Source organism: Diceros bicornis, chromosome 28, assembly GCF_020826845.1.
Source record: "Diceros bicornis minor isolate mBicDic1 chromosome 28, mDicBic1.mat.cur, whole genome shotgun sequence".
NCBI classification, from domain to species: domain Eukaryota; kingdom Metazoa; phylum Chordata; class Mammalia; order Perissodactyla; family Rhinocerotidae; genus Diceros; species Diceros bicornis.
The window spans coordinates 5,329,288-5,354,330 of NC_080767.1; the positions used below are offsets into that span (position 1 = coordinate 5,329,288).

The following is a 25,043-nucleotide window of genomic DNA, read 5'->3' on the forward strand; positions in this document are numbered from 1 at the left end:
GATTCAATCTCTCCCTCCTTGGTTCTCCTACAGCACTTTGTTTATTCTGCTAGGATAACACTTATCATATTGAGTCTTATATCAGGTCCCTGACACACACACAGTTAGGATTACTGTTCGTTATTGGCTGCGTAGGCATAGCATGATGAGAGTGTTTAAATGCGGGGGGGGGGGGGGGCGGCATGCATGTTGCTGTCTAAGGTCCTGAAGCTTCAGACACACTAGGACACCATTGTTTTCTCCAATCTCCGAGACGCTAACTCCACCTGACTAACCTCACCAAACAATTCTGAGGAGGTGAGAAAGAGGCAATGGCGGGAGAAACCAGTAAGAGCTGAAAGAGAGAGACAAATGGATAGAACACAGAGGCTGCTCAGAACATGGCCACTGTAGGGAGGCCAGGGAGCAAAAATGAAAAAAGAAAAAAGTTTTCTTTTGACAATTTCAAATAATGTCATCAGAGTTAATAAAGATTGACAGTTAAAAAATGAGTCATAAATTTGTGTTCTAAGAGATGCAAAGCTGTGCAAGTATTGATATGAACAACTACATTTGTGCAGACAGGGAAAAAGGATGTCATCCAGGTGGAGACAGCAGGGGGAGTGATCTTTGCTGGATTTACACCAGTGTGCTCACGCTTCTTCTCTTCAATCTTGGTAAATAGTTTGTGATTTTTTTAAATAGTGTCACTCAAGAACTTGGACTGTGACTTATGTTTTACAATTCGTACAGCTGATTTCATGTATTTTTTCATGGTCTACTGTATTCTTATTGGTTACAAGAAATGTTTTCCCTCCCCCAAATTTGGAGAATGGGATATTCTACCCATATTTCCCTCCTCCTTAAACCCATCCCAGTTGCTCACCTATGTTTGGCTGGGCTAGCCAAGTGAGCCCCTCCTGTATGAGATTCTTACAGTGCTCTTGATTCAAATTCACGCTAGGTGTTTAAAAATGCACTATCTCAGTTAATCCTGTCAATAGCCCACAATATCAGTATAACTATTCTCATTACAATTAAATTCATGTCATGGATCTTTGAGGCTGTTTGTGAATTGAATAGCTGAAACGATGAATAGTAATTCACAAATGTCAAGGGTCTATTCTAATTTACCTGTCTGTCTCCCATAATAGCCTATAAAAATTTGAAGTCATGAACTATATCTTATTCATCATTACATTTTCAGCAATATCTAGCATGGTTCCTGACACATAGCAGGGACTCAAAAGTAATTTTGAAATAAATGAATAAATCAATGGAAATATGTAATAATTAGCATTGCATGTAAATCATTTAAATAGGGTAATAGATCAAAGATACGTGAGAGGAATCTCAAAATAGTCTTAACTGTGGTGAAAGGATTAGAAAAACACCCTACATGCCATTTCTACTATATGAAATAATGTATTCTTGAAAATTAAGACAGTGAGCAGAAATAGTGAAATATTCCCCCTTCACATCTAGTGTCACTCCTGTAATGAACCAAAATGATTTAGCTTATTCTAAGTAATAAAAGTGTAAGCCCCCGGTCCCCTCTCCTTCCTTTCCCTTCTTTTCTTCCCTTTTCTCCTTTCTGCTTCCTCTCCTTCCCCTTCTCATTTTCAAACATTTACTGAGATCCTACAGCATTAAGGCACTGTGAGGATTTCAGCCCCTGCCTTCAAAGAGTTTACTGTTTAGTCAAGAGGGAAAAAAAGTTCACAAATAGCAATATTTATAACTGTAGTGATAACATGTGACTTTGTATAATAACATCAAACCCACAATTTTGCCTGGAGCTGCCCTCTTGCCCAACATGAACCCCATCTTGGAAGACTTGCCTGATCTTATCTCCCGAGCACAGGGGCAAAGAAAATTCTTTTCCTCGGTCTGTAAGTACCCACTGTATCTGGCTGAATTACAATGATAGCAAGGCTTTCTTGTGGGATTAAAAGCTAAGGAATGGCTCAGAATGATGTCCAAAATGACTAGAGTTACTCAAAAGAAGGATTATAACAACTGAAAGTGGCTGTGACAGCTCTTCCAATCCAACCCCCTCATTTTTCAGATCTGTAAGCTGGGGTCCAGAGAGGTGGAAGGATCTGCCTGCGGTTACACAGCAAATCAGTGGCAGTGCCAGGGCTAGGGCACAGGTTTACAGGCTCCCACTAAGTACTCCTTCTATTTTCCACTATTTCTTAGAGTTCCCCAGGTTTACTCAGGGCTAACGTGTACAACCACAGGCTGTGCCCTGAGCAGCTTTGACATGACCATGATGCGGATGGCACCCTTCGAGTTTTGCATGCAGCAGCCCTGGTTTCACTGACATGCTCCTGAGATTATTTTAAGTAGTGCAGGACAAACGTTAAAGGTACTGATAATTATGCACTTATTTTAATGTTTAGGAAACATAAAAAGCACATCAAACTTTGATTTTATGGATAAGGATATTATATAGTGATCTAAAGTTTCCTTAAAATTTAAGTCAAAAAGGTGAATGAATTAAGACTAAAATGTTTTTAAAAAGTAGTGTAACTGGTACAAAAATGTGGTAAAAATCATGAAAGTGGTATGCAAATTAGTAAAGTTTAAGAAAATCTTTTATATTATATCATGCCGTATCACTCCAAGATAAGATAAAGGACTTCGACCAATCCACCTACTCAGGACATTATGAGAAGACAACTCTTTAATGTGAAAGTGATGATTGAATAGCTGGATATATGTACATGTAGCAGAAACAGGTTAAAAGCAGTTAGGAGAGGATATTTTATTTGGGAAGGATAGTGGGCAACTAGACGGGAGAGTTGGGCCTGAGTTTTGGCGTGTCACAGAGATGATTCTGTTTTCAAATATGCACTCTTGGATTTGCAAAGGGTCAGGTAGACACGCTGTGACCTCTTCTCCTGTAACTGAACGTGAATATTTGTCAGAAGAGCTAGGTTCAAATCCTGCTTCCGCCACTTCCCAGCTGGTGTCATCTGCCGAGTCACTTAACCCCTTTGAGCTTATTAAAAAAGCTGTGTTGTGAGGAATAACTATGAGGATGTAAAAATGCCTTTAAAGGAGAGTGAGAGAAAGACTGAAAGAGAGAGGAAGAAAAAGAGCAGAATGATGAGAGAGAGGAGGCCAGGTTGGAGGGACTGTAAGAAGAATGGGAGCTGGTGAATTTGCTTCAGACTTTATGGGCTGAAATAGTCATTCTTGTCACAAGCTGCTAGATTTTCTTCTTAAGAAAACATTCCTAAGGTGGCAGATGAATATATTTTTAAAAGTTTTCTGGAAACGTAACAATCCAAGAGGGTGTGTTAGAGAAATGCCAAGGAAAGGCAGAAGGAGGTAAAGTCCTCAGATGAAGAGGAAGATAATCTGCGTGATCTACAGAGACAGAAGCCTCACCTCCTGCACGAAGCCTTCCTGACCTCGTGGGTGGAACTGACTGTCTCCTCTTGGACTCCCACTGTATTTACATACCTTCTACTAGGGTTGGTGCAATGAGCTTCTCTGTTTGTCTGTCATTCCCATTAGATGATAAGCCCCTCGAGTGCTGGGACTGTGTTTATTCACCTTCTGCATTTCCAGTTACTCCCACAGAACCTGGCACACGTGATGTGCTTGATTAACGTTTATTGAATGAATGCACCTGGGTCAAGGGATGTGAAGCCATGCCCTTTGAGGGATGGAAGGCAGTCCAGAGGACATTTAGCCTGGAGAAGAGATAACTCTGGGGAGACATACTCACTATTTTCCAATATTTGAAGACCTATCTTGAGGAAGTGTATTTGGAACAGGCTGTGTGGTCCCCATGGCACAGCCACGACTAAGAAAGCAACCTTGAATCACTACAAGGAATTCTAGCCATCAGAACTGGCCAACAATGCCATCTCAGGGGAAAAGCCTCATTTCAGCAGAGCCTAGATACCACTTTTCGATGTTTCCGATACCGGACTAGATGATCTCTGTAGTCTGCCTGTCTTCTACTCTTCATAAGAGTCTCTTCTCTTTTGCTTGTTAGGTTTCTGGTGGATTTTAAAACATCTCCCCACTGGGTACCTCTGTCCATTCTTGGAACCACAGACCTCAGGGCTGGAAGGAACCTCATAATTCATTTGGTCCCATCCCTTCTTTGTACCACTCTACAGATGAGAAAACCAAGACCCAAGTCACACAGCTGGCTTATGGTGGAAGATAGCCCCAGAACCCAGATCATTGCTGACCAAGATACGGTGCCATTGTGTCTGAGCAGCATGACTCTTCCCTTTTCTTGTATCTGCCTCTCACAGTATCTCAGCAGGTACTATGTCTCTATTCCCCATTCTCTCACTTCAGAATAAAAATGGAAAGAGACAATTTGCAGAATTAGTACACACTTATAACGAAAATATCATCATTCTTTTGCTATACTATATTGCATAGTGGTTGAGGGCCATGAGCTTGGAGCAGAATGCACAGCCAATGCACAGCAGAATGTCCCCTATGTCCAGGAGCTCCGGTGCAGGGATTCATGTGCCCAGAGGCAGAGGCACCTGTTTTTAATTTACACAGGTGACATATGAGATTGAAAGTTGAGAGTCAGAGAGACCTGGATTCTGGTGACTCCACGTTTCTAGCAGTGTGACATCGGGCAAGTGAAGTAGCACTCTGGTTCCCCAGTTTCCTCATTTCTAATGTGAGAATAACTATACCTCCCTCCCATGGGGGTGGTAAGGTTTAAGTGAAAAAGTATACAAAGCTCTGAGCACCTTAATAAGGTGCTCTGAGTTACCTTAATAAGCACTCAATATATTTTATTTTATTTTTTTTTACATTTTTTAAATTTTTTGTTTATTGCAGTAACATCGGTTTATAGCATTGTATAAATTTCAGGTGTACATCATTATACTTCTATTTCTGCATAGATTACATCACGTTCACCACCCAAATACTAATTACAACCCATCACCACACACGTGTGCCGAATTATCCCTTTTGCCCTCCTCCCTCCCCGCTTCCCCTCTGGTAACCACCAATCCAATCTCTGTCTCTATGTGTTTGTTTATTGTTTTTATTATCTACTACTTAATGAAGGAAATCATATGGTATTTGACCTTCTCCCTCTGACTTATTTCACTTTGCATAATACCCTCAATGTCCGTCCATGTTGTCACAAATGGCTGGATTTCATCGTTTCTTATGGCAGAGTAGTATTCCACTGTGTATATATACCACATCTTCTTTATCCATTCGTCCCTTGATGGGCACTTAGGTTGCTTCCAAGTCTTGGCTATTGTGAATAACGCTGCAATGAACACAGGGGTGCATGTATCTTTACGCTTTGGTGTTTTCAAGTTCTTTGGAAAAATACCCAGCAGTGGAATAGCTGGATCTCAATATTTTTTTAAAAAGACAGCCCTAGTCTTTTTGTTTTACTTTCCAGTCTCTTCTCAGATATAAAAAGAGATAATTGAATAAAGATTCTCCTCAACATTGCAGCCTCCTGCCTTTCTATGGGAAACAGTCCTACTCTGTCTCAGTGTCTTTCTCCATGAAAACTTCCCCTGCACTCTAACTAGATGACACTGCATAGTCACTTCCCTCTGTGAGCTTGTCTGTCCATCTGCAAATGAAGGCAGGAGAGGAAGGAATGTCTAGTTTCTATTTATAGCAATCTATTAGCACAGTATATCTTAACTTTTTAATGTAGAGAAAGAAAGGAGTTTTAAAAATTGGACTAGGTGACATCGGCATCATGGTGGAGTGAGCTTCCCCCATTGAATTCTCCCCCTCTAAGGCACAATAAAAACTACATTCATATTCCAGCAGAAGCCATACACACAACACAGGGGACGTCTGAGGCACCCAGGCAGCCATACACCTGAGGACTGAAGTGCTGGAATCTCCAGAGCAAGTGGAAGGATGTAAGAAGAGCTCCCATCCTTCCCCAAGGACTGTGACCCTGAGATTGAGACCACGCGGCTCAGAGAGGCGGGGAGGCAAGGCTCTCCGAGGGAAAACCGGCAGTCTCCAAGACCCCTCACAGCCCATGGGGAATCCCCCTACAGAGGAAGCGAAACTGCCTTGAGGGTACTTTCCACAAGCCAGGTCCTCAGGAGATCAGAGAGGGACAACAAGGTGAGAGACTTCTGAGATGAGGGAGGCAAAAGTAAGCACCCCTCCCCCACCCGCCCCACCCACCGGTTGCTTCAGCACAGGCGCTTCAGCCCGGCCCCGCCCCCAAAGGCAGTGGTCCCCAGATGCCTGGACCCCACCAGCGGCACAGTGTGCCTGTGCCCTGCCCCCAGAGGCAGCAGCCCCCAGACACCCAGGCCCCACCAGCAGCAGCAGGGCAACCACATCCCACCCCCAGAGGCAGCTGCCCCAAGGCGCCTGGGCCCCAACAGCCGAACGGCGTGCCCGCGGCCCCACACCAGAGGTGGTGGCAGCTTAGGACCCACCATGCCACAGACCCAGCTGCTCCAGCTAGATCGCAACACGGCCCCAGCTGCCCCAGCTCCACCGCACCACGGCCCCAGCTCCTTTGGCTAGACTGTGCCTGGGCCCCAGCTGCATCAGCTCGACTGTGCCCTGCCCCCAGCTCCTTCAGCTCAACCTCCCCCCCACATCCCCCCACCCCCACCCCTGGCTCCAGCGGTTTTGGCTTGGCTGTGCTCAGGCTTCAGCTTACTCGGCACCAGCAACTTTGGCCCAGCCACATTCCAGTTCCAGCTTCTTCAGCCCAGCCATGCTTCAGCTGCAGCTGCTTCAACCCACCAGCACCCAAGGCCCAGCTGCTTCCGCCTAGCTGTGCTCCAGTCCCAGCTGTTCCCACGTTCCAGCTCCAGCTGTTCCCACACTTCACCCCCAGCAGCCTCTGCTCAGCCATGCCTCAGCTCAGCCACAGGCCGACAGAGCACGCGCGGATCAAGGTGAGCCAGAATTCACATCCCTTAACCACCAGCTAGGCAGCAAAAGGAAACTGCAACCATATATTTTCACTATGAGGAAAAATAAGCCAACGCTGACAGGCATTATACAAAACTATGTTAAATCTCCAGACCAAAAGGAAAATGAAAAGTGCCCAAAAGTCAACCCAGAAAGCACAGAAGTGTATAACCTTAATAACAGAGAATTCAAAATAGCCATCATAAAAAAGTTTAATGAAATACTAGAAAACACAGACAGACAATTCAATGAAATCAGGAGTTTCTTCACAAAAGAGATTGAAACTATAAAGAAAAACCAATCAGAAATCTTAGAGATGAAAAACACAGTAGAGGAGATAAAGACAAATCTGGAAGCCTTAAGTATCAGGGCTGACAATATGGAGGAAAGAATTAACAATATTGAGGACAGCTATGCAGAAATGCTCCAGATGGAGGAGGAAAGAGAACTAAGACTAAAAAGAAATGAAGAAACTCTCCCAGAAATATCCAACTCAATTAGGAAATCCAACATAAGGATTATGGGTACTCCAGAGGGAGAAGAGAGGGAAAAAGGAGCAGAGAACTTGTTCAAAGAAATAATAGCTGAGAACTTCCCAAACCTGGGGAAGGAGCTGGAAATACCAGTGAATGAAATCAATAGATCTCCTAAATATATCAACATGAAAAGACCCTCTCCAAGGCATATAGTAGTAAAGCTAGCAAAAGTCAACATCAAAGAAAAAATATTAAGGGCAGCTAGAGAGAAAAAACAACGTACAAAGGATTTCCTATCAGGCTCTCAGCCGATTTCTTGACAGAAAGTTTACAGGCTAGGAGAGACTGGAATGATATATTCAAAACTCTGGAGGACAAAAACTTTCAGCTAAGAATACTCTATCCAGCAAAAATATCCTTCAGATAGGATGGAGAAATAATAACTATCCAAGGTAAACAAAAGCTAAGGGAGTTCATCGCCACGAGACCCCCACTAGAAGAAGTTCTCAAGAAGACCCTCATGCCTGAGAAAAAAAAGAGAAGGGGGATTCAAAGTTTTGAACAAGGAGGAAAATAGGTCGACAAAACGGGAAAAATTGCAGCTCTCTATCAGAATAGATTAGCAAACACTTAATTATAAAACCAAAGATCAAGAGAAGGTAAGCACCAAAAAATAATATAAGCTCATCGTGTTAAACACAAACTCACAACACAAGAAGGAATAGGATGTGACAATAACTTAGAAGTGGAAGATGAAAGGGATTGAATCGAGTTAGTCTAAGGTAATAAGATGTCATCAGAAAATGGACTATCAGATCCATGAGATTTTTTATACAAACCTCATAGTAAACACTAACCAAACAATCAGAACAGAATCACACATGATAAAGGCAGAGTAAACCAAGAGAACCTCCTTACAGAACTACCAAACCAAATTGGTAGTCCGAAACACATAAGACGAGAAACAAAAGAAATGCAAAAGAACTGGAAATAGAGTGATAAAATAGCAACAATAAGCCCTCATATATCAATAATTACCCTAAATGTAAATGGACTGAACTCTCCAATCAAAAGACACAGAGTAGTGGGATGGATTAAAAAACAAGACCCAAGAATATGCTGCCTCAGGAAACACATCTCTGCTCTAAAGACAAACACAGGCTCAGAGTGAAAGGATGGAAGACAACACTCCAAGCCATTGGCAAACAAAAGAAAGCAGGTGTTGCCATACTTATACCAGACAAAGTAGACTTCAAGATAAAACAGGTAATGAGAGACAGAGAGGGGCAATATATAATGATAAAAGGGACACGCCACCAAGAAGACATATCACTTTTAAATATATGTATACCCAATACAGGAGCACAAAGGTACATAAAGCAACTATTAACAAACTTACAAGGAGATATTAACAACAACACAATAATAGTAGGGGATCTTAACACCCCACTTTCATCAATGGCTAGATCATCCAGACAGAAAATCAATAAGGAAATAATGAACTTAAACAAAAAACTTGATGAGATCGACTTAATAGATATATATAGAACACTCCATCCAAACACAGCAGATTACACATTCTTCTCAAGTACACATGGAACATTCTCAAGAATAGACCATATGTTGGGAAACAAGACATGCTTATATAAATTTAAGAAGATTGAAATCATAACAAGCATCTTTTCCAACCATAATGCTGTGAAGCTAGAAATCAACTACAAGAAAAAAATTGGGAGAGTGACAAAGCTATGGAGACTCAACAACATGCTACTAAACAACCAATGGATCATTGTTGAAATTAAAGGAGAAATCAAAGCATATCTGGAGGCAAATGAAAACAAAAATACACAGTACCAACTCATATGGGATGCAGCAAAAGTGATCCTGAGAGGGAAACTCATAGCAATACAGGCCCACCTCAACAAACAAGAAAAAGCCCAAATAAGCAACCTCAAACTATGCCTAACAGAATTAGAAAAAGAAGAACAAACAAAGCCCAAAGTCAGCAGAAGGAGGGAAATAATAAAAATCAGAGCAGAAATAAATGAAATTGAAATAAAAACAGCAGAAAGGATCAATGAAACAAAGAGCCGGTTCTTTGAGAAGATAAACAAAATTGACAAACTCTCAGCCAGACTCACCAAGATAAAAAGAGAGAAGGCTCAATTAAATAAAATTAGAAATAAAAAGAGGAGAAATTACAACAGATACCACAGAAATACAAAAGATTATAAGAGAATACTATGAAAAACTATATGCCAACAAATTGGATAACCTAGAAGAAATGGATAAATTCTTAGACTCATGCAACCTCCCAAAACTGAATCAAGAAGAAATAGAGAACCTGAATAGACCAATCAAAAGTAAAGAGATTGAAACAGTAATCAAAAGCCTCCCAAAAAATAAAAGTCCAGAACAGGATGGCTTCTCTGGAGAATTTTACCAAAGATTCAATGATTTAATACCTAACCTTCTCAAACTATTCCAAAAAATAGAGGAAGATGGAACACTTCCCAACACATTCTATGAGGCCAACATCACCCTGATACCAAAACCAGACAAAGACAATACTAAGAAGGAAAACTACAGACCAATATCCCTGATGAACATAGACGCAAAAATCCTCAACAAAATATTGGCAAACCGAATACAGCAATACATTAAAAAGATCATACATCATGATCAAGTGAGATTTATACCAGGGACAGAGGGATGGTTCAGCATCCACAAATCAATCAATGTGATACACCACATTAACAAAATGAGGAATAAAAGCCATATGATCCTCTCAATAGACCCAGAAAAGGCATTTGACAAGAGCCAACATCTGTTTATGATAAAAACTCTCAACAAAATGGGTATAGAAGGAAAGTACCTTAACATAATAAAGGCCATATATGACAAACTCACAGCCAACATCATACTCAATGGGGAAAAACTGAAAGCCATCCCTCTGAAAACAGGAATAAGACAGGGGTGCCCACTCGCACCACTCTTATTCAACACAGTACTGGAGGTTCTGGCCAGAGCAATTAGGCAAGAAAAAGGAATAAAAGGAATACAAATAAGCAACGAAGAAGTGAAACTCACTGTTTGCAGATGACATGATCTTATATATAGAAAACCCTAAAGAATCCATTGGAAAACTATCAGAAATAATCAACAACTACAGCAAAGTTGCAGGGTACAAAATCAACTTACAGAAATCAGTTGCATTTTTATATACCAACAATGAACTAACAGAAAGAGAACTCAAAAAGACAATTCCATTTACAATTGCAATAAAAAGAATAAAATATCCAGGAGTAAATTTAACCAAGGAAGTGAAAGACCTGTACAAAGAAAACTATAAGACATTATCGAGTGAAATCAATGATGACATAAAGAAATGGAAAAATATTCCATGCACATGGATTGGAAGAATAAATGTAGTTAAAATGTCCATACTACCTAAAGCAATCTATAGATTCAATGCAATCCCAATCAGAATCCCAAGGACATTCTTCACAGACATAGAACAAAGAATACTAAAATTCATATGGGGCAACCAAAGACCTCAAATATCTAAAGCAATCCTGAGAAAAAAGAACAAAGCTGGAGGCATCACAGTCCCTGACTTCAAAACATACTGCAAAGCGATAGTAATTAAAACAGCATGGTACTGGTACAAAAACAGACACACAGGTCAATGGAACAGAATTGAAAGCCCAGAAATAAAACCTCACATCTACGGGCAGCTAATCTTCAACAAAGGAGCCAAGAACATACAATGGAGAAAGGAAAGTCTCTGCAATAAATGGTGCTGGGAAGACTGGACAGCCACTTGCAAAAGAATGAAAGTAGACCATCTTCTTTCACCATTCACAAAAATTAACTCAAAATGGATCAAAGGCCTGAAGGTGAGACCTGAAACTATAAAACTCCTGGAGGAAAATATAGATAGTACACTGTTTGTCATCGGCCATAAAGGGATCTTTTCGAATTCCATGTCTACTCAGACAAGGGAAACAAAAGTAAAAATAAACAAGTGGGACTTCATCAGATTAAAGAGCTTCTAGAAGGCAAATGAAACCAGGATGAACATGAACAGGCAACCCACCGGCTGGGTAAAAATATTTGCAAACCATATATCTGACAAGGGGATTAAACTCCATAATACATAAAGAACTCATGCAACTGAACAGCAAAAAAACAAACAACCCAATCAAAAAATGGGCAGAGGAAATGAACGAACACTTCTCCAAAGAAGATATACAGATGGCCAATAGGCACAAGAAAACATGCTCAACATCATTAATTATCAGGGAAATGCAAATCAAAACCACACTAAGATATCACCTTACACCCATTAGAATGGCTATAATCACCAAGACAAAAAATAACAAATGCTGGAGAGGCTGTGGAGAAATGGGAACCCTTATCCACTGCTGGTGGGAATGCAAACTGGTGCAGCCTCTATGGAAAACAGTATGGAGATTCCTCAAAAAATTAAAAATAGAAATACCTTATGACCCAGCTATCCCACTACTGGGTATCCACCCAATGAACCTGAAATCAACAATCCAAAGAGGCTTATGCGCCCCTATGTTCATTGCAGCATTATTCACTATAGCCAAGACATGGAAGCAACCCAAGTGTGCCTCAACTGATGATTGGATAAGAATATGTGGCATATATATATACTATGGAACACTATTCAGCCGTAAAAAAAGACAAAATCGTCCCATTTACAACAATGTGGATGGACCTGGAGGGTATTATGTTAAGCGAAATAAGCCAGAAAGAGAAAGACAAACACTGCATGATTTCACTCATATGTGGAAGATAAACCAACACACGGACAGATAGAACTGTTTGGTGGTTACCAGGGGCAAGGGGGGTGGGGGGTGGGCACAAGGGGTAGAGGGATGCATTTATATGGTGACTGACAAAGAACAATGTACAACAAATTTTCACAATAAAAAAAAAATTGGACTAGAATGCTACCTAAGGTCCATCCCTACTTGACGTTATTTGAGTCTGAGAATATAAACATCCCACTCTCCCCTGACTCTCCTTCCCTTCCTCCACCCCAACCCTCCCTCTGGCCTTAGAACACAGAACTCAACAAGAGTGCACTGTGCAGGTGGAAGGATCATAACAAGTGGATTTCTCCTCTGGACACCCAGTGGGAACCAGTCCCAGAAATCGCTATAACGGGAAATGTGGGGAAGCCCAGAACAGAGTTGGTTGCCTCACTTAGCTGGAGCACAGCCTATCTTTTAAATCTGAGCACTTTTCTTTATGATTTCACTGTGTCATCCCCATCCAGTGCCCAGTTTCCTTTTGGGAAATCCAGCAGTGGAGTTAGAGAACTATAGACGTAAAAGTGTGCAAACTGGGTGATAAAGAAAGCAAGTTTCCACAGAAACCTTGCAACAAACGCTGTCCTCATCTGGTCTCCTTTTTTTTTTCCTCAAGAGCCAAGTGACTTAGCTTTTCTGACCAAAGGACGTTAATTTTATCTTTTCTTCTTCGGTCCATTTTAATAGACAGAGGCCACAAACTAGTCACCCTAAAGATTTATATTTAAACTTTTTCAAAGAGAACAGAAAATTTAGAAATTTGGAATATATGAAAACACATTTCTGACTTCTCTGGGGAAAATTACACAGGATCCCATAACAACGAGGCCACGTTTCCTCAGGGCAAAAATTGGCTGTGACGAAGCAGCAACTCTCTGGGGCAGTGACTCTCCATTGACCAGTCTGTTCCTCCCTTGTATCCCCTGATCCCATGGTCAATGTCAATGTTCTGCTGTTAAGCACAGCCCACTTCACTAGAGCCAGATCCCTGTAGACAAATGAGCTTATGACTCCAGGAATAGAGTGTAACTCCAATAGTCTATGAATCAACAATCACATGAAATTACTTGCAATTGATTAGAAAAAAATTAGATGCAATGAAGGAGATTAAAAAAGTGTCTGGACCTGGAATATTATAGGCACTCAATAAATTGCTATTCATAGTAGTAGTAGCATTAAAATTATTGTTACTTAACTGGAATGTACCTTGTCACTTTGAGGACAAAATTAGGTCAGTCATGCATCCAAGAGAAACGCAAATGAGTCTCTAAAAAAGCGTTGAAAAGCAGTGTAAGTCTTCACTAAATGCCCTTGAAAACAAGAGGGGAATTATATTGCAAAGCATACAATTATTTAATGAAAATCGTCATTACAAGGTTCTGTCCCCAGAGTTCCACTCCTTAGGGTGAGAGCTCTTTTGATTTCCTCCATCTATTCCCACCCCCAACCTCGACCAATTTCCCTCCTCCCCCTTCCCTGCTCCCATTCATTCTCCTGGAAATTGGTCTGGCCTGCTCTCAGCTTCTGTTACGCTCCTGATTAGAGGGTAAAGGGAGCAGGCAGAGTGTTTGTAAATACTTACACTTAAAGTTCTCTTCTTTTATCCTTATTGCAATTATTAATATTTACAGGGTGATTCCTGAGAAACTGTAGAAATGCTTCCTTCATTGTCAAATATCCCAGAAAAGAGTTCATATAATTTAGGCTGGGGTGGGTTGCTAAGACCCATAAGAGGGGCCTGTATAAAGTATATTAGGAGTATAGAGATGGGGGCACAAATGGATGTAAATTGGTCAAGTCCAGACAATGCCCTTCTCCCTCCCACTACTCTGCTCCCCAAACATCACTCCCTGACATTCCCAATGAGCTCAGCAAAAAGGAGTGGGAGTTTCAGGCTTGGAGCCATCATCCCTAGCTGGCTTCTGAGAAGAGGGAGGGGCACAATTGTTTTGATAGAATACTTCCATTATTTTTCCCAATACTATATAATTAAAAACCCAAGGCCCACATTTATTTTAAGGCTTGATTAAAAGTCTTTGCTTCTATGGAAGAAAAGTTATAAAGTTGAAAAGGGCTTTAGAAATTTTGATTCCGAGATTGCCTTAAGAAGGGAGAGAGGCTAGTCAAATTGGGTATGGGCCCCACAGAAGTGACCAGGCTACTTCCTGGGTTAGGAAAGCTCAGAGGGCAGCTCTGTTGCGTTGGGCGGGGCCCTAGCCTGGGAGGAACTAGAAGTGAAACTGGAACTGCCTTAAAAAAGCAGATCTTGGTACTGGGCTGAGTCGGGCAGGATTGAGCAGGGAGACTGATTCTCAGGCACAAATGTGTATGTAGTTCACCTGACAGATTTCCTGAGACAGTCAGCATGTTCACAGTCGACTCAGGACAGACCTGAGACTCAATGGAGGAAAATGAGAGAAGAGCAAAGGGAGAGGTTGAGGCAGGGGCCTTAGGGTGCAGGTTATCAAAGAAAATTTCTGAGCCTTTGAGAGGCTGCAGGGAGTTAAAGGTGGAGTTCTGGGGACATTTTCCCCTCCTCACGAGCTGTACAGAGGTGGAGGCTGCAGCATGGAAGTTGAGGGTAGATGCACTTGTTGAGGTAAAGGTACCTTTGTTAGAACAGAGAAGGTGTATCCCCTTGGTTTGTTTTAAAATGGTAGATTCCCACTACAATATTGGTGATACGAACAAAGGTTAGCTAGTCTTATATAATTTTATTATGCCTAGGATTAAAATTGAAATTCACTTATTTTTAAAGAAAAGTGAAAACTTATGAAATAACACTGACACCTAAGAGCAATATATTTCCAGGATTAACGGTAGTTATGTTACTGCACAACGAGCATGATCTGCTCACCGCAAGACAAAAGCCAGTCGTCAAGAGGCAAGATGGTGGCAGAGAAAGGGCATTTTATTACAGCTTGCTAGCAAGGGGGAAGATGATTGACTAATGTCCAAAAGAACCATCTTAAAGGGGCACAGAATCTTGAAGCAGTTATATAGGCCAGTGAGATACAGGGGAGGGAGTTAGAAATGTTGACCCTCTGGTGTTCCAGACTAGGAGTGGTCACACCAGATAGACTCTCTGTCCAGGAGTCATCACATTCCTAAGGAACTCGAACAAAGTTAACATGTTATCATGTTATCACAGCTGGGAGGTACATACACAAGGAGGGGTTGTAAAATCTACAGAGCAGTTAGGTCTCCTGGAGGGTGCATATCCAGCTGAGTTAGTTAGTCAGAGGTCATTCAAAGTTACAACATGGCTTCTTTTCAACAATATGGCTTCCCTTATGTCAACCTTGTGTTGAGCCAGTATCAGTTATGTGCTGTCTGTCACGAACAAAAGATGGCACTGCTAACATGCTCTGCCTAACTAGGGCATGCAGTGATGTTTTTCCCACAGGAGTGATAGATTCAAATTCAAAGAGATTAAAAGAGCCTAACCATGGCTCTTTCCACTGGCCTTCCCCCTTCCCACCCTCAGAAACCACTCATAGATACTCTGTGTGTGTGGGGGTGTAGGTAATATGAATTCGGGTTAGGTTTACAGCTCTGAGATAGACCAGCGCTTCTCACCCGTTAATTTACGTATGTGTCACCTGGTTCTTGTTAAAATGCAGAGTTCTAGCAAGGGCACAGATGATGGTGAGGTAGTTTTGAGTAGCCAGGAGGTGGAGTAGTGGTTCTCAAAATTTGGCCTGTATAACAGTCGCCTGGAGGGCTGGTTAAAAGGGAGTTTACTGGGCCCTGCATCCAGAGCTTTTCATTCACCTCACTAGGGTGGGGCCTGATACTTTGCATTTTAAACAAACTCCTAGGAGATGCTAATACAGCTGGGGGGAGGGGCATATTTTGAGAGCCACTGAGGTAGAGTGTAAATAACCTTGAGGAGAATCATGGCTTCTTGAGCATTCTTCTATAACTGAACTGAAAATGGTGGAAAAAAGTTTGCAGAAAGTAATAGAGTGATTAATACCATTTGTGTTAACGAAATAACACGTCATAAACCAATTCTGCCAGCCTTGGTGGTCTAGTAGTTAAGATTCAGCACTCTCAACACCTGTCACTATGAGTTCGTTTCCCACTCAGGGAACCACACCACCCATCTGGTTGTCATACTGTGGTGGCTGCATGTTGCTGTGAAGCTGAAAGCTATGCCACCAGGATTTCAAATACCAGCAGGGTCACCATGGTGGACAGGTTTCAGCTTCCTGGAAGGGTGGAAAGAGTACTAAGTTACAGAAGGCTTGGCTTCCAGGCCCTGCTCTACTTCCAACTGGCTGTGTGATCATGGGCAAGTCCCTTCTCTTGTCTGGGCCTCAGTTTCCCTCTTGTACAATGGGAGGATTCTTCTAGATGGTCTAATAATCTCTTTCCTTCCCCCAGCTTGCCCTTATCCCTCTTTACACCATCCCCTGCCCAACTGGTTCTGACATTCCAGAAGCAGCCTTGAACAGAGGTTTGAAGGTCTCAGGAGGCAGTCGCAACCCATCTCTGAGTTCCCTCCTGAGCTCTGGGTCTTTGGCACTAGGTCCTGTTAGGGTATCTGGCCTCGGCAGGTTGGAACCATCAGAGGGGAGAAAGCACTGAGCATCTGAGAAAGGCCTCAGGGGGACCTGCATTGTGATGACCTCATTGACTCTATGACATCATCGTCTCTCCCACCCACTACTCCTCCCCAATAAACTTCTCTGCCAACAACCATCAATCTGAATCCCAATTGCCTATGAAAGTCTTTTCTCCAGTACCTGCTGCTGATCTTCTGCTTCAGCCAACAAGAAGCACCATTAAATGGGAATTCACTGAGAAAAACTACGACAGCTTCCTACTGCAGAAACTGAATGAGCAGAGGAAATGCAAAGAGTACAGGGACATGGCCCTGACTGTGGACCGCCATGTCTTTTATGCACATCACAATGTCTCTCCAGTAGTGAAGAGCCTCACCTCTAGAGGTGATGTGAAGACCACCGATGAGCTCTTTATCACCCTTGACCCCAACTACCTGAGTCCAGCCACAGTGGACCAGCTCCTGGACTACTTCTGCAGCAGCAAGGTGGTGATCTTGGAGCAGAACGTGGATGAGCTCCTCTGTGGGGGCAGGTATTTCAATACACCATGCCTTCGAAACCACTGCAATGACTTCTTGATTAAGTCCATTAGCCCTGTCAACTGCTTGTGCTACTTGTCTTGGCTGAGATGTTTGGGCTCAAAGAGGTATCAGACTTGGCCTACACTGGCATTCGTGACAACTTCCACTACTGGACCAGTCCTGAGGGCTCCAGGCCTGAGGGCTTCATGTGCTGTCCACCTGCCATCTTTGGCTGCTTGTTTCAAAATGAAAACTTGCATGTGCTCAACAAGGACCAGGCTCTCAGGGCACACATAAATGGTATGTACTTCTGGAAGGATGAGTGGGAGAAGTATTTCACGAAGTTCTTCTCTTGCATTAATCTCAGCGCCGTCTCCAACAAGACGCTGATATTTGCCAGCAACAAATTGAGGGGCATGGAGAACAGCTCAGCCCACGCTACCCTGATTGAGAGTGTCCTTGTGGAACAAAAGCAGGAGAGGCCATCTAGCCTGCGGAGCTACCAGCAGAAGGGGGTCCTGCTTGATTTGGTGGTCATCTTAGGTAGCCAAAAGGCCCAGGGCAAGTTCAACAATGGAGTGTTTGCCTATATCATCCAGGAGAACCTGTGGTTGAAGCTCTCAGAGATGCCCTATCAGGCAACAGCACTTAGTGCCACCTCTGCTGGTGGCTACATCTACATCTCTGGTGGCACCACTGACCAGATTTCATGGCTGAAGATGGCTTGGCGGTATGATGTGGATGGCAACTCCTGGACCAAGTTGCCTGACCTGCCAATCGGGCTTGTCTTCCATACCATCGTGACCTGTGGGGGGCAGTGTACTCATTGGGTGGGAGCATTGCCCCAGGACAGTATGTCTCTGACATCTATTGTTATGATGAGTGCAAGGAGGCCTGGTGCCTGGCAGGGAAGATGGGCATCCCTATGGATGCCAGAGCCGTGGTCACCAAGGATGACCAGAACCTGTACATCATCACTGGGCAGTGCTTGGTAAAGTGTTCCATCTCCCGGGTCAGGGTGGTGAACTGCTTTGACACCAACACTGGCAAGGTGGTCTAGAGTATCACCTTCGCTATTGAGTTCAACCACCAGCTCCTGCTCTCTTTTTATGAAGACAACATCCTCGGAGTGCACAGCCACTGGCAGAGCATGGAAATCAACTTGCAGAGGATCAAGGCCAACAGGGTGACCATCTTACTGCCTCTCTTGCCCAACAACTGTCCCTTGGATGAGTGTCATGCTATATGATCCATCGGAGATGGCAGGGTGTTTGTGTGTGGGGTTGTCACCACAGCCAGCAATGCTCAGAAAAAAGACTGCACCATCAATCCAAATGCCTACTTGCTGGACTAAAAGACAGGCCGGTGGAAGACCCTGTTTCTCCCACCGGAGGGACTTGACTGTCCTGTCTGCTGTCTAGCCAAGCTGCCTTGCAAGATTCTTCAAAGGAATTAAACCAGTTTTTAGTTTGGAGAATAATTGAATGCATTATTATTCACAATTTAATGAGAGAGAGAAAGAGAGGAAGATGGCCTGTGGGTTCCGAATTAGTGCTTCAGTGTGTGTTTGGCCCTGAAGGGGAGATCCTGGGCTAGGGCTGCTCCCAGTGGGTGGAAACTCAGGGCTACTCTGTCACTGGAGGGATCCAAGCTGAGGCTGGAATGGAGTCCCTGGTGGGTGGGATTGAGCATCTCCCAGGCACTGGCCAAGATGGTGTCTGGAAACCCCGTGTTCTGTCCCCTGTAGTCACCCCGCAGGCATCTGCTAGACTGACAGGTAAAGCAGTTGCTTAGATCTGTGAAGCCTCAGGCTCCTCCAACAGTCACTAACCTCGAGTCTGCCCAGGAGGGCGGGGAGGGCCAATCCCTGGTCTGGCAGAGGAGCCTCCTGGGCTGGGAAGGGAGAAGGTGGTGTGGGCCAGGCTCAGGGATGGGGGCAGAGGGGATGGGGGGCAGGGTTACTTGGCTGTTGTTTTGGACCATGCAGCTGTGGTGTGTTTGTGACTCATTTGTGGGGAACTTGGGGGGTTACTTACAATTGTTTCCAGAGAGCAAGGTTCATTGAGAACTTTCTTCCGGAATACGAGGTCTGAGGGACTGGGGGTGGAAGAGAGGTCAGTCAAGGGAGAAAAAAGAAACCTGTTTCTCTATTGGAGAGAAGCTTGGGGATGAGGCGAGATGACAGGATAGGAGAGACAGGGGGGTGTAGTAGTTAGGGGTATGGACGCTGGGGACAGATGGCCTGGTTCAAATACCAGTTCCATCACTTCCTGGGTCATCCTGGGTGAGTTACTCACCATCTCTGTGCCTTAGTTTCCTTATCTGCAAAGGGAGACAATAAGAGTGCCGACCTCATAGGGTGGTGGGAAGTTTAAATGAGTCAATATATGCAAAATGCCGAGGAGAGCCCCTGGCATATATTAAAGTGCTACAGGAGTACTTTTTTAGAAGGAAAGAAAGAGGGGTGAGGCAAGGGTCTGGGCTCTTGGGCCCTTATATTAGGTGAGGTCCCATCAGATGCTCTTTGAGACTCCCGCCCTCAAAGCCTTGGTGAGCTTTCCTCAATTCCAGCTCCATTTCCCCTTCAGTCATGTGTGTACTCACACGTAACCCTCAGCAATTTAGAAGAAACTGACCATGTTCTGGAACAGCATATAGAATCTTCATTCATCCGTTCTCTCACTCATCATGAATTCACTTTCTCCTCCACTTCACACACACACACCATCGCTGAGGCCTCTGTGTGCAGGTCCCTGTTCCAGGTGCTGGGGCCACAGGCATGACAGGGACAATCCATGGCCCTGGGAGGGAGTGTCTATGCCAGTGCCCTGCAACAGGAATATCATGCCAGCCACATGTGTAATTTAAATTTTTCTAGTAGTCACATTAAAAAGGTATAAAGAAACAGGTGAAATTAATTTTAATATTTTATTTAACTCCATATATCCAAAATATTATCATTGAAACAAGTAATCAATGTAAACATTTATCCATGTGATATGTAACGTTCTTTTTTTCATGCTAAGTCTTCAGAATCCAGTGTGTACTTTACACTTACAGCACAGCTCAGTTTGGACTAACCACATACACGAGGCCCCAGGAGGCTAACGGCTCTTATTAGACAATGCAGGACACTTTACAGGTCCTCATGGTTCAGATCTGCTCCATCCCCTTCCTTTTCCCCCTCAGTCCTGCTCACCTGCTCAGCCTCGTCTTCCTGACCTCTCTGTTGGCTGGCCTCTCTCTTCAAAGCCTGCCCCTCTGCCCAGGTCTTACTTGCCTCCTTCCAGGCCAGGACCTTGGACTTCACAGCTGACCCTCTGTCCCCTGGAACTTCTCCCACATTCCTCACTTCTCCAGCCCTGGGCAGCCCCCTCCTCTGCTCACCTCACTGCCATCCGCCCACTGGAAGAGCAGGGTCTTCCAGATCCATGCAGCTAAGCCCAGCTGCCCCCTCCCCACCCCACCAGGCTCAGCTGACCGCTGAGTCACCTCTTACTGACCCCAGATGCCATTCCCCACAGCTGCCTCTCCACCCTCTCTGGTGTCATTGGGCCCCACTCTTCCCCTGTCTTCTTTCTCAGCCCCTTAACTTTCATTCTGGCACCAGGACTCCAGAGAAATAGAGTCAGATGATCTGAGCTCCATAAACAATCCATGTCCACCAAAAATCTCTCCAGAGCTGCTGCTGTTGAGCACCTCAGAGGAAGAGGTGTCCGTCCACGATTCAAAGCTGATGCCTCCCTGTGTCTTCATTCTGTCCCCTCACAACTTCTCAGCCTCCTCAGTTCCCTCTCTCTCCATATCCCCTTGCTCATTTATTCTCTTCATACCACAAATATTCTCAAGTTTCTCCAATCCTGAAAGCAAACCCTCCTCAGCTCTGAGGTCTGCCTCTTGCTATCTGCCCATCTCTTTCCCCAGTAGAACTTCCTAAATGTTGTCTCTGCTCTCTGGCTCCAGATCAATCTCTAACCCACTCAGTCTGGCTTCTGTTCCCACCATGCCACCAAAGTGTCTCCTGAAAACACTGTCCTTTTCTCAGAATTGTTTCTTTTCCTTGAAGTACTGTACAGTATTGACCACTGCCACATGCAGCAGAATCACTAGGGTGCTTGCTAAAATGGGAAACCTTTAACATAGTGGGATCATAATTTGATATACTAACCAATGTGATCCTCCTTCCTTCTTCCTTCCTAAGCTCTTCCCACATGAAAATTAGACCATGAGCCTGAAGCATTCAGGACTTGTCACCTCGAGGAGGCTGGCTCAGCTTAATGGAGGAATCAGAGTCAATTCTTGGCATTTGCTGCTAGGGAAGCTTGATCAATTCACAGCAGAGATTATGGTCTTGAAAGACAAGGTTTTGAACTACAGCTCAGATCTTCACACTGGGTGCCAAGGGAAGTTCAGACGTGCATGGTTTTAAGGGAATTGGTTTCCAGATCTTCACATTTTTTCCTAAAATTGTTCTACCTGGGAATATGCCTAGAGATTTCATTCTAGTTCTCTTTTCCCACCTTTCCTTTCAAAATTATCTTTCAAAAACTTGACACACACACACACACGCAAAGCAACCTTTACCCACCCCCAATCTTCCTAGGATGCACTGCCCCAGGATGCCACATAAGAGTGTAAACGTGTCAGTGAGGCATCAGTGAAGTTTCCTTTCATCAAGACACCAATAATCGAAGACGAGTTTGTTGTATTTTTCTGTCCTATCTATGCAGAGTTTCTGTTAAGGTGTGAAGTCTGGTGTTAAAACCTGGGCTGTGTTGTCCAAGTTGGGTTGTTCAGAAATGTTAATAGCATGATGGAATGATGACATTTTTAAAAGCTTTATTAACATATAATTGACATACCATACAATTCACCCATTTAAAGTGTACAATTCAATGGCTTTTAGTATATTCACAGAGTTGTGCAATCATTACTACAATCAATTTTAGAACCGTTTCATTACCTCAAAAAGAAACCTTGTACCTCTTAGCTGTCACCCTCTAATCCCGTCTTCTCCCCAGCCCCACGCAACCACTAATCTATTCTGTCTCTCTGGATTAGCCTATTCTAGACATTTCATATAAATGCAGTCATATAATATGTGTCTTTTCATGTGGCTTCCTTCACTTAGCATAACACTTTCAAGGTTCATCTGTGTCGTAGCATGTGCCAGTACTTCATTCCTTTTTATGTCTGAATAATATTCCATAGTGTGGATATAGCACATTTTATTTATCCATTTATCAGTTAGTTGATGGACATTTGGCTTATTTCCATTTCTTGGCACTTTGAAGAATGCTCTTATGAACATTTCTGTACAAGTTTTTGTGTTCACATGTGTTTTCATTTCTCTTGGGTATATACCTAGGAGTAGAATTGTTGGCTCAAATGGTAACTCTATGTTTAACCGTTTGAGGAACTTTCAGACTGTTTCCCAAAGCAGCTGCATCATTTTACATTCCCACCTGCAATGTAGGAGGGTTCCAATTTCTCTGCATCCTTATCAGCACTTCTTATTGTCTGTCTTTCCAAATACAGTCATCCCAGTGGGAGCAAGTGGCATCTTATTGTGGTTTGGTTTGCATTTCCGTGATGCCTAATGATGTTGAGCACCTTTTCATGAGCTTACTTTTGTTGCCAGTTGTTTAATAACCCAGCCTCTTCCATGCTCAACTGTTATCAGAGAAAGTATTACTCCTGAGGAAGAGCTCTGTGAGGACAAAACCAAGAAAGCATGGCTCAGAAACATTGACGGTCATAGTGCATCATTTCATTCAGGCCACAGAATCATGACAAGCCTCTCTGCCTTCCTACTTCTCCTTTCTTAGAATTAGAATATTTGAGCTTTGTTACAAGTATGTTAGAAATATCCTCTACCAAGAGTGTCCTCTCTGCATTTTCACCACTCTCAGTAATGAGAAAGAGCTCCCCTTCTCCCGTGTCCAGTTGCCTATTTTGTACCTTTTAAAGGATGACATAAAAAGTTCCACATTTACTTCGGAAAGGGCAGTAAATATATCACATGTAGGTTAGAATGCTTATTCAGCCTTGTAAGAAACATTTTAAACTTTTTTTATTATGAATGTAACACACATAAAAAGTGACACTTATAAGCTATAATTGTATAGCTTAAAGAATTATTGTAAATATCCACATAACCACCATCGAGTTCAAGAAATAAAACATTATCAATACCTTCAAAGTCTCCTGTGTGGCCCCTTCCTGATTATAATCCTTTCTCTCCCCTCTGACCTTTATGACGATGTGTTCCTGGATTTTTCTATGTAGTGTTACAATCTAGGTGGGTATTTCTAATATAGAGACTAGTTTGGCCTGTTTTTGAACTTTACAGAAGAGAATTGTACAGTATGAATTATTTTGTGTCTGGCTTCTTTCACTCAAAATTTTGTTTTTACAATTTTTCCATGTTGTTGTATGTAGGTGTAGTTCCTTCCATTCTTCTTCTGTATAGCGTTCTGTCATAGAAATGTATCATTTTATTTATCCAGTATCCTGTTGATGGACGTCTAGGTTGTTTCCAGTTTGGGCAAGGACAGACAATTCTTGTGAATTCACAAGCTATTCTTATGAATGTATCTTGGTGCACGTTTACTCAAGTTTATCTAGGGCATATACCTAGGACTGGAATTGCTATCTTCGTTGCTAGATAATGCCAGACTATTTCCAAAGTGATTGGGCCGATTCACATTGCTATCAGCAGTATACGAGAAGTCCTGTTGCTCTGCACACTTGTCAATACTTGGTATTGTCCGACTTCTTAATTATAGCCAATCCGACATTAATTAGCATCTCAATGTGGTTTTAATCTGCATTCTCTTGATTGATAACTAATTAAGCACTTTTTCATGTTTATAGGCCTTTTGGATTTCCCCTTTTGTGAAATCTTTTCTTCTTTTTTCTATTTGGTTGACTGTCTTCTCTTATTGACTTACTGGAATTCTTAATTTATTCTGGATGTAACTTTAACAATTACACACGTAGTAAATATCTTTTTCCATTCTGTGGCTTGCCTTTTTATTCTTAATGGTATATTTTAATTTAACTAGTCTAATTTGTCTTTTCATTTTTGGTTAATCCTCTTTGATACTTGAAGAAATCTTTTTCTACTCTGAGGTCACGAATTTCCCGTATGGATAAATAATTGTCCCAGCACCAATTTTCTCACTTCTCTGCAGTGCCAACTTTGTTGTAAATCACACGTCAGTACACAGGTGGATGTGTTCATGAGCTCTCTGATTCCATCCGGTCTATCTCTCTGAGCTATGCCAACACCACAGTCTCAGTTACTATAGCTTTATCATCACCTGTACAGTTTAGAATTACTTTGTCAAGATCCACAAAAAACCTGTTGGGATTTTGGTTGTAATTGCACTGAATTTATAGACCAATTTAGGGAAATTTCATTGATGTATAATATCAATTTTTAAAATTCATGGATGTGTATATCTCTCCATTTTGGGGAGTCATCTTTAATTTCTCTTAAAATTTTGTTTTTTGTAGAAGTCTCAACTTTTGTTAGATTTATTCCCAGGTACTTGACATTTTAGAATTATACATATATAGTATCCTTTAAAAAATTCATTTCCTCTTTTTGTACTTAGTCTATAGAAATATAGTTGATTTCTGTATATTAATTTTGTATTTAGCAAATTGTAGGAGATCTTTAGATATTCTGGATGTGAGCCCATTATCAGTTATACATGTGGTAAA

At 42.7% G+C, this 25,043-nt stretch overlaps 1 pseudogene; it reads left to right on the forward strand.

The window, feature by feature from the left end:
• Positions 1-18,768, forward strand: part of LOC131393771 (calicin-like) — a 52,861-nt pseudogene extending 34,093 nt beyond the window's left edge.
• Positions 18,769-25,043: the final 6,275 nt, after the last annotated feature.